Raw genomic sequence first — 11,541 nt, 5'->3', positions numbered from 1 at the left:
AAGAGGATGAAAAAAGGAATTGAGATGTGTTATCTACAGGTACCAACTGCACACGGGAATGTAAACATAATGTACTACACACATGTACTAAGAACAAAATTTTAAAAATTAAAAAAGAACTAGAAATAACTGATATCATTAAGCTAAGATAGAGCGCACACTATATGCATGCAAAAAAACATCACACCGAACCCTGCTAAGAAGTACAACTAGCACTTTAATAAGAATAGTGTCAAAGACCCGGGTACTCCAAACAGATGATGCTCTGGGTTCCGGCTCTATGAACAGAACAGTGAGATTTTTATACTTGAGCAGCACCTTTCAGTTTACAATTTGCTCTCACAAAACCTGTATCAGAGTTCTGCTAAGGAGAACCTCTGGGGCAGCCTACACAGCAGCAGGCTGGGAAGAGATGAGACGAGACAGACTGGAGAAGAGAGTGGATGGAAGCAATCGGTGAGGAGTTCCCTGCTGAGAGAAGGGACCATGGCACACGAGCTGCAAGAACAGTGTGAGGAACTGAGTGTGTGGACAATGGCAGAATGCAGACACAACCACCAGCCAGAACAGCCCGCAAGTGGAGGAAACACAGCTCAGATAAAAGCCAGTCAATGCGTTTTTATTTCGCAGTTATTCCATGCTTGCTTGGAAGGAAAGTAATACACCAACTTAACACTGTATATAGTTGGTCGCTCCTGAGAAGAAAGGGAAGTAAGAGGGGGGAAATGACCCTAAACACTTTGAGGGTTTTTTCTTAAAATACACATGGAGCAAAATAGAGAAAAAAATTTGTTCATTTTGCGTGAGAGGAACATATATCATTCTTTGCCCTTTTACGGTTAAAATATGGATCCAAATTTTAATTTAATTTGCTGATGTCCACTCAGCACTCCAAGAATGGTTTCTAATACACTGAACAACAAAGGGAGTCAGGAACCCTCGGAGAAATGGTTGATCTGGGACAGAGCAAAATGAACCTGAAGCATCTCGAGGCTGCACGAAGTCAGGGTGTGCTCAAGACCACAAAATAAGTGTATGACAAACCCAGCAGCCAACTAGAAGAGTTTCCAATGGCCAAAGCTGGAACAATGTCTTGGTTATTTTCTTTCCTTGCTGAGACAAAATACCCAATATCCAAAGTTAAGGAAGGAAAGGTTTATTTAGCTCACAGTTTGTGGAGGTTTCAGCCCATAATCAGCTGGCTCCCAGGCAGGGTGGCATGGTACAGGGCAACAGTTCATGGCTGCAGAAGACAGCAAAAGCAACAACAGCAAAAGGGGGAAGAGCAAGCCTCCTTTCCTCCCTTCTACTGTTTGCAAGCCACTTGCCTTGGGGTGGGTGTAGCACTGGCTGACCCAATCCTAGCACAAGACAAAAAGTCAATCACAAATTCTAGATTCAGCCACCTCCGACCTCCCCCCACGAGGCTTGAGCGGATATCCAGACACAAACTGTAACAAATAATCTGAGCAACAAAAATAAAATGGTAATGGGTTACAGCCTTAAGTATAACAAACATTCATGATTCTACATTGATATAAATGAATGAATGAGTAAGTAAATAATATAAATCTCCTATACAAAAAAATATTCTGTCTTCAGGATGGTGAAGTGTAACTCTTTACCTCTTACGTGTAGGTAATGACCTCCTGAGTACAGAATGGAAAGGAAGAAGAAAGTTGTAGCTAAAATAAGACATTTGATAAACACGACCTTAGCCAGGTAATGACAGCCAATATCTCCAGTCATGTTGACAGCATGTGCCTCAGTTACTTTTCTTGTTCCTGAGACAGAATACCCAACACCAGAAGTCAAAAGACAAAAGATTTATTTGGTTCCCAGTTTAGAGAGGTCTCAGTTTACACTTGGCTGGTTCCAAGGCAGGGTGATGGCCGACAAGTATCAAAAAGAAGAAACACTTCATGGCAGGCAAAAGGCAGAAGGCAGCAAGGCAGCAAGCTGTAAGCAACCAGTCACCCTCTTTCTGTGCCTTCTGTTCTCCTCAGGCCACCTACCCTTAGGACAGGCAGTGCTCGTCCAGGGAAGGCCTTCTCATTATCCATTCCCAGAACTACGCCAAACCAATCAGTGGACTAAGTTAGTAATGGCACATCCTTGATCCCAGCATCACACAGTTTAGCTCCAGCCACCTCCGAAAAGCCCATCTGTGACCGCATGAGGCTTTGGAAGGACATCTAGATACAAGCCATAACAACATATAATTATGATATGGTATGATAAAAATGGTACTTTACCTCTGTGATCTTCTTCTCCCAAACCCAGTTTAATCCTAAGAAAACAGGCATACCTGAGTCGGTGGGCATAGTAATTCTAGCTGGCAATTCTCAACACTCTCACAGTCATTAAAAGTAAACAAAAACGAAAAGAATCAAAGAAAGATTGAGCACCTCTCAAATCCAAGAAGTATGTACATAAGGAGATATGATCACTAAATGTGTTATGGTATTCTGGATCAGATCCTGGAATAGTAAAAGAACAAAAGATAAAAATTAAGGAAATCTTAATAAAACATGGACTTTGGTGAATAGTAAGGATCAATAATTTTCCATTAGTTGTGGCAAACGTATTGTATTAACACGTTAGTAATATGGGAATACAGGTACAAATATAAGGGAACTGTCTGCACAATTTTTGTACCTTCTTCCTAACTCTAAAACTATTCCAAATTAGAAAATTTATTTAAATACATTAATACCTACTAGGCTCTAGATGTGGAATTAGCACAATGGGTACAGGGTGAACTAGAGGGGCATGGCTCTATCCTCCCTCTGAGGAAGAAGAGGAAAGAAGATGGAAAAGAAAAGCAAGTACTTCCTTAAACACAGTATTACAAGTGGAAGTGAATGCTGTGATGGACAATATGAGAGATGCTTATCCTGGATGCAGGGGCCTAGTGGTCTCTAGAAAACACATGCAAAGCTCTTGGAGCAAAAGCAACCACAATGAACATTGAAGGAAATGTTCAATACGACTTAAGGTGGTATTCAGTGAGAGGAGCGGGTAAAAACAATGATAGCAAGATAAAGAAAGGAAAGAAAGTGTCAGATCATGAAAGGCTTCGTATGCAATACTTAAAGTCTGAATCCTACCCCATGAGCAGGAGGAACTATGGAACATTTTCAAGTTGACATATGACATGATTAGATTCCTAGTTTAAAAAATATTGCATGGCTTCTCTTATATGAGAAACCCAAAGTATAAATAAGTTCAAGAGCAAAATGAAAAAATAGATAATAGGACATAGAGAGACAGAGCTTTTGCAAAGGGGATGGGGACCCAGAGATGGCAGGAGCGGGGACGGGGGAAGGGCAAGGGGATGAAAACAGAATGAAGATGTGCTATGTACCTGTCCCTGTACCAACACCTCACAATGCCCGTGCTATGTACCTGTCCCTGTACCAACGCCTCAGTATGCATGCATACTGCAAAAATGCACTAATGAAAATCAATATATATGTACATTTGGATTATGGCATAAAGAGTAAATTGTATTGTGAGAATTACATCGGTAGGAACACCACTTAAAATCCTGTTACAATAACTGAGATAAAGATAATACCAGGATAAAGTAATGGGCAGAGACGGTATGCGAAGGTTTTAAGGGATGTTTAGGAGTAGAACTGGCAGGACTTTTGCTAATTGGCTGGTGAAAGAGGAGGAGCCAAATGTGTCCATGTTCTGGATGGCAACAGGATGGTCAGCAGCACTGGTCATTCAGGTCTGACCTTGGAGGAGCAGATTTGGAGAGTCTGAGGACAGGGAGTTGGGGACATTTTGAGTTTTCAGGCCAAGCAGAAGGAGAACAATCTAGGTTGGAGACAAATCGCAGGGCTTCCTCAGCATATAGGTAGTAATTAAACCCATGGTCCGGAAGGAATTACTAAGTAGCATATACTCATTCATTCTAATTCTTTGTCATTAAGGAAAGATTAAATCAGAATTCTCATATCACTCAGGTACTGAAGAATGGATTACATTTGAAGATTTTATCAGACTTAAAAAATTACCCTTAAATAGTTTCATTTCAATTAACTAGAAGTTGGTTTACTTAAAAAAAAATCTCATTTTGTAATGACGTGGGATACGTGAAACAGCCCGATCCTAAAGCTTGAAAGAAGAAGCTAAAGCTTCCTTTTCTCTCTATAGCAGCTCCTGAATTTATTCATTGAAAGAAACATCTCAAATGTTCCTGTGTCCGGCTTTGTGCTGAGTAACACAACATGGTTTAAGACTATGAGAAGACATGCGGCCAATGTGCAGGGAGTGTGCACGGCGGTGCTGGGCGTAAGTTTGGAGAGAGGGAGTCTGTACGCCGGTTCTATCACCAGCCAGCTGGTAGCCTCAGACAAGCTGCTTAACTTCTTATGGCTTAAAAAAAGGAGAGCAAGAACTACCTTGTAAGGTTGTTCTAAGGCTTAAATGAGCCAAAGCGCACAAGGTGCTCAGCACACACCTTCCGTACTGTATCAGGTATGTAATGGGCAGTGCGCGGGTACTCAGGGGTATCACTGTCATTCTTATCGCATCCTTCCCTAAAGTAAAAACTGTCTTAGGAGACCACTAAAATACACTTTGGCAAGCTGATGTGCCCTGCACTGGACAACCACAGCAGTGCGGAAGAGAATGAACAGCGGGGAGGAATATTTAGAAGGTGGCATCAACTGAATTTACTGATTGGATGGGCAAAGTGAAGGGAGGGAAAAGAGCCTTTAGTTTTAATTATCTGTCCCCCAAACAGGAAACAAAGATAACAATTACATCTAATTTTTCTGTCCCCCAAAGGGGAGACACCAAAAATGGCTTCAGTTGGTAGAAGCCTGTCCCAATACTATTTAAATGCTATTTAATCTGTGCTCTGCAGCAATTTATTACACAATTTGCTAAATGTTTTATATGGAAAAACAAAAAATTGCATGCTTTAAATTACTGCTTACTTATTATGCTTTAAAGAAGGCATGCTACTTAAGGTCCTTGTCTTGGTTACTTTTCTCTCATTGCTGGGACAAAATACCTGATGCCCAAAATGAAGGAAGGAAAGGTTTATTTCGCTTACAGTTTGTGGAGGTTTCAGTCCATACTTGGCAGGTTCCAAGGCAGACTGGCACATGGCGGAGAGCTACAGCTCATGTCCGCAGAACACAGCAAAAGGAGCAAGCACACACCAGGGTGGAATGGGGGAGGAATGGCCTCAAGCACCCTTTTCCTCTCCCTTACATATGCAAACTATCCACCCCAGGGTGGGTGCAGCTCTCACACCCCTAATCAATCAAACTTTAAAAGCCTGCCCCATGGCCACATGAGGCTTTGGGGGGACACACAGACACAAACCATAACAGTCCTATTTTCTGTTAGACCATCTCTGTTGTAACAGTCACATCTGATGTGCAATATATCACACCCTGAGCCACTACTGCTAAGAAATAATGTTCGACCTGTTTTTCCATGAACGGTGCTGAGCTGATCTATTCCCTGGCACCAGTGTACCTTTGTAGCCAAATTAGCATTTCCCAAGGAGCCGGACAGGGCCTAAGGCGGAGGAAAATCTGTTTCTTCTCATCTGCGCCATACTCTAACAATAAATAATGTGGCCACAATAGGCTTTTGGAGCATCTTCATGCACCAACCCATTCACTTGATGAAATGTAAATTACTTGCCTGGTTCAGATCTGTTTCACTAACTGAAAAATATAGATATTAAATTTCGCGTCTTTAACTTAGAAAAAGCACACTATTTCTCTAGTCAGACTTAATCCCACTTGTTTCACAAGGTTCAAGGAAAATAGCGAAGTTGCTGTGTGTACTGGACTTCCCTTATTACTTTCCCTCCAGAGGGAGTTTTTCCTGGGTGTGCATCAGAATTATCCTCTTCATACAAAAAATATTCTTTCAGGAGTAGCGCTTGAATGCAGGACCTTCACCGAGCTACATCCCTAACCACTTTTTAAAAAAATTACTTTGAGACAGAGTCTTGCTGTCACTGAACTGGTGACACTCTTTCCTCAGCCTCCCAGAGCGCTGGGACTACAGGTGTGCACCACAATGCCTGACGATCGTCTATATTTTAAATCTCCACATTGCCATGAAATGATGTTTCATGTCTCTTTCCCCGGGTGCACACATGGACTGGTATAAACGTCTGGCACACTGGATGCTCAACATACACTTGTCAAAATGAATGTTGTATTTATAATCCTGGGTTTCCCTAACCCTATCAGTGTAGCACAGGAATTTCTTTCTGCTGCCCTAACTCACAGAAAGGGAAGGATCAAATGATGGTGCCTGCCAGATCAAACAGCCCTGGAGATCAGTTGACACTTGAGTGCCGGGCTGTGGGGTTATCTGCCTTTTAGTTTTTCCCCCAGCTGGGAGGAAAGGGACAGCAGTGAGTGGTCTGCTACTTCTGAAAATTCATCCCCTCTCCAGACTTCAGGGGACCTGCCCTGTCTCCTTTGAGGCAAGATCCCCCCTGAGGCTCTCTGTAAAGCACCACGTGTAACCCTAACTCCTAGAAGTCCACCTAGCTATTGAGCACCCCAGGAAATAAATTAGAGGCTCAACTAGAGGAACAGAACTTCTTTCTTTAAAATTTTAATCCCTACATGAGATGGAAAGAGCTACTGTCTAGGGAGCTCTTCAAATTCTCACTGTATCCTTTGCAACAAGAAAACTGCTTGTGGACATATCATATTTATACACAGGCCACAAGTACTGCTGCATTTGATATTCCGCCTAATGTAAGATGATGCCAGTTTTGAAAAACATGCACAGAACACACTTAAAACAAAATTGAATTTTAAAAATTAAGCCATAAGAGGGGCTGAAGGGAAGAGAGGGGAAGGGGGAAAAAAGCAGCAGCAAGATGTATATCATGTACAGGTACCGATTTCCCACGGTGAGTGTTATCACTATGTATATCTAACATGTACCAATAAAGTAAAAATAAATAAAAATACAACGAAAATTAAGCCTTAGCTGAAGGTTTTACGAAATTAGTTAAGGGTTAATTCTTAGGTAGTGTTTGCTATCTGCCAGGTCATGTTCTGTGGACTTGACCTGTGTGAACTCAGTATCATCCATTTTGTGAAGTCAGTGGACACTACGTGGTAGTCAGGGCGCAGTTTCACCTGGGCTGGCCTTGGGACCCACCCGGGACGGACGGCGCATCTGTGGGGGTGTCTGCGGGGAGCCTGTGCCTGGTCCCTGCCCCTTGCTCTGCGGCACTGTTATCCTGCTCTTCTTCCTGGTCGCCAGGAGATGAGCAGCTCCCCCCACTGCGCCCTTCTGCCGTGCCGCTTTTGCCTTGGAACCAGGTGACGATGGAATGAATTCTCCCAAACTGCGAGACAAACTAAATCTGAGTTGACACAAAACAGAATGCATAGTGTATTCAAATTAAACTAAACGACAGAGTCTGGGACAGTCAAGGCCTGGCTATATACATGCACCTCAAAACTTATCAGCATTCCTCTGGGAGCTTTCTGGGATGTTCTTACTGAGTAACTCTTACTTACAGGAACTAAATATCTAGTCTAATCCATAGTGTGCATTTATGGCCCTCCCAGGATGCAATGAGATCATAATGGCTCTATCCCTCAGTCAGTCAGTCAGTCAGTCAGTCAGTCAGTCCATCCGTCCGGTAAAGACGTGGGAATCTAGTTGAAGCAGATTTAGGCTTCTCTCTTATCCACTCACCTTCCAGCAATGGCTAATTCTAGGCCAAGTAGGTAAATGGAAGAGAAAGGCAACTATTCAGATAAAGGTCAACACAAAACAAGTAGGTACCTGAAGCCAATGGCGTTTTAAAGTGTGATTGATTTGGCTCACACTCCCATTAATTCATTATTTTCTGCATGTATGCAAGCCTGTGGCAATTTTCAACAAAGGAGAAAAAGTTCTCCAAAAAACCAGGAAGCCTGTCTGTGTGGGAACAGCAGGCCAGGGCACAGATGTTTGTGGGTGAGAAGTGTTTGCTGAGAGCCCCCTGCCTAAGGGGCTGGTTCTGCATGATCCAGATCACACCACAAAGGGGGTCAGTCATCAGTCACATCGGCCTAGCAGCAGATTCACAGGGTGGATACACGGGTCTGGATCAGCAAATTCAGATAATGACTATGTTTCTTCTCGGTTCAATCTCAGCATATCCTAAGGAGCACTGTGTCTATAAAAGGAAAACACGGACAGACAGATGAGGGACTCATGGTCTTCAAAGCATATACTGTAGTGCAATGAAACTATCAAGAAGGGAAGGAAAAGAAGGGAAGAAGAGAACTTTCTAAGGTTCTGGGCATTTGAAGCACATATAAAATGTAATTTTTACCTTTCTACTGGTACGGATAGGAACAGAGAAAGCAAGAACTATGAAAAACTACAATCCCAGAGAAATGAAAATCTTTCACAGCATTCATTGACAGTTCACACAGTCTACTCAGTATATCACGTTTCAGGTACAACGCTTGTGCATCATGATCTCCCCGAGGCCACATTCCAGAATCTTCTTTTCTTCCTTCTCTGGGAATTATCTTGAAAAGACGGTCTGCTGAAAGGTACTAAAATGTCAACTATAGTTTCTCCCTTCTTTTCAAATACAACATTCATCCAGTGTTTATAATTTACAGCAGTGGAAGCCCATGCTAGCTACAGAAATCAGCACTGCTTGTAAATGTATTTATCATCTGCTTCAAAAGTACAGTGGTTTTCTGGCTTTCTCTGTGATCACCTATATCCACGCACAGTTTTCATGGAGGCAGCAAAGGGTGGGAGGAGCAAGGTTGTGAATAAGGATATTTAAATATTTGATATAAAAAGAATTAGGGATGCTCACAATTATATTATTTTATTTTTAAAAGTTAAATTTCTAAAATTCACAATAGCCAGGCATGGTGGTGCACACCTATAATCCCAGCACTCAGGAGGCTGAGACAGGAGGACTGCTGTGAGTTCAAGGCCAGTCTGGGCTACATAGAGAGTTCAAGGCCAGCCTGAACTTCTTAGTGAGACCCTGTCTCAAAAATAAATAATAAAAAGTCACAACAAAAGAATGACAACCTTAACATTTGCCTAAAAATTAAATGGACAACAGTTTTGCCACTATAACCTGATGGTTTCTGCAAAATTTTTGTGATCATAGAAACAGAATACAGTGAAGGCACACATCGAAAATAGCTCAGCGGCACAGCGCTTCCCTGGCAAGCGCAAGGCCGTGAGTTCGATTTCCGGTTCCGAAAAAAGGAAAAAACAAACAAACAAAAATTTGACAGAGAAGTTCACGAACTGGAGGCAAGCAGGACTCCCGGACCACACAGAAGATGTAACGGCATCCACTTCTGAGGAGCCTGTTAAGTCGGGCTTCTGCAACAACACCGACTACAAAACAGGAAGTAGCTGTTAACTCACTTTAGAGCCATAATAATGAGCAGATTGACAGATGCTTGCTGAGATAGCTAGGGCTTCAAAACAAACACTGAATATTTATTTAATCAAAAATAGTGATATTGAATTGAAGAAGGAAAAATGAATGTATATAAGGGAGACAGGATAAGTATGACAGGCAAATATTCAGTTCTGTTGCAGAAAATCACTAGATCTGATACTCTTAAAATACTGAGAAATAAACAGTCAGGAAAAAATGGTTATTTAGAAGTAAGGTAGAATACACAAGAAGAAGCAACCAATGCAAACTAAAGTGGTGTTCCTGAGAAAAATATCTGGAGTACAGGTAGAGCAGGGCATGAAGACTTCTCTTTTCTAATATTCTAAATTTCGTAGCACTGTGATGTTCTCAAGGATGTAAAAGTGTTACTTTGATATAAGCAAAAGCTTAGATTAAAAAAAAAAAAAAAAAAGCCACAGGTGGCGTACTTCCAGCCCAGGCAGGGGCATTAGTCACCTCTTGAGATCTAGCAACATGAAATAAATAATGTTTATCATTGTTTATAATAAATATATAAACATAGTAAAGTTACACTGCATTTTTAAAATAGAAAATGAAGGAACTTAAGGAATCAGACCACTGTCTGCAACAAGTGCATGTACTTGAAAAACCCAAGCTACCTCTAGAATTATACCCAACCAGGCCATATGTTACAGGCCTCTGCTAGGGTTCACGTAGGTAAGTTCAAAAGAAATATTTAGTAAGAATGTGGAAGATTTTAAGTTATAAAATGTTGGCATGGCCAGGTGTGGTGGCGCACGCCTGTAATCCCAGCACTTGGGAGGCTGAGGCAGGAGGATCCTTGTGAGTTTGAGACCTGCCTGGGCTACAAAGTGAGCTCAAGGCCAGCCTGGACTGCATAGCGAGACCCTGTCTCAGAAAGACAAAAAAAAAAAAATGTTGGCATGATTCAATGTAATATGTGCTCATTAGCTACCAGAATGTTCAAGTAGTTTGATACAGTAATTATGAATCTTCATTTTGGTACCAAAACTTATAAAATGACAGAAATGGCTTTTCTGGAGAATACACTGAAAACGGCAAGAGTATTTTTAACAAAATTCTCAATGAGAGTACATCTTCAAAAGAAAGCCACAGGGAAAAAAATGATGTACATTAATATGAAAATTTGACATCGTCTTTCAGCATCATACATATTTTATAAAAAGAAATTAGTAGACATTGAAATGGACTTAATTCAGCTTTCTTTTTAAAAACCTCCAAAGACAGGGGCCTGGGATATAGCTCAGCGGCACAAGTGCTTGCCTGGCAAGTGCAAGGTCTTGAATTTGATTCCCGGCACAAAAAAACCCACAAAAACAAAAAAACAACAACAAAAAACCCTCCAAAGACAAATGGACTTTAAAACTTAATTAAAATCAATAAAAATTCTATTTACTAAAAAAGTGCCACACAAATTATAAGTACTTTTTCCACACATTTAATGATGAATGATATACTGTGATCATGTATTTTTAAAAATGCTTAGAGATACATATAGAAATATTTACAAATGAAATGTTACAGTGCCTAGAATAGGTTTAAAAATAAAATGGGTAGCTAGAGGATAAGATTAGAGATCAAATAGCACTGGTCATTAGTTGACAATTTTTGAGTACTGGGATCCAAGATATTATTCTCTCTACTTTTGCATACATACAGAAAAGCTTCCAAATAAAAAATTAACCAAAAAGGCATTATCTACAAAATGGAAAATCATTGCAAGGATGTTAGCATTTTTTAAACAACCAAGCAAGGCTACCAGGATTAATACCTAAATTTGTTTGTAACAGGGGCTGGAGGTAAGTCTTTTACTTTTTAATAGCTTTAGGGGACTATGAAACAACGATAAAAGGCAATTTGGTATTTCACTCATGTCACTTTCATGATAACTTGGTTTTCTCAGGGTCCCTGACACCTCCAGGATATAGTTCCCCGTGTGTTGCTAGGCACGGTCATTATCTGAATGGCAATGAATGTTTTACTTAGTGGTACAAAATATGTGTCCTGCTTTGAAAGAATAAATAAAATTGATAAACCTCTAGCCAACCTTATCAAGAAAAGAAAGGAAAGAACTCAAATTCATGCAA

This window comes from Chinchilla lanigera, unplaced genomic scaffold, assembly GCF_000276665.1.
Source record: "Chinchilla lanigera isolate Chin_1 unplaced genomic scaffold, ChiLan1.0 scaffold00011, whole genome shotgun sequence".
In the NCBI taxonomy this organism is placed as follows: domain Eukaryota; kingdom Metazoa; phylum Chordata; class Mammalia; order Rodentia; family Chinchillidae; genus Chinchilla; species Chinchilla lanigera.
This window is presented reverse-complemented; position numbering follows the sequence as displayed.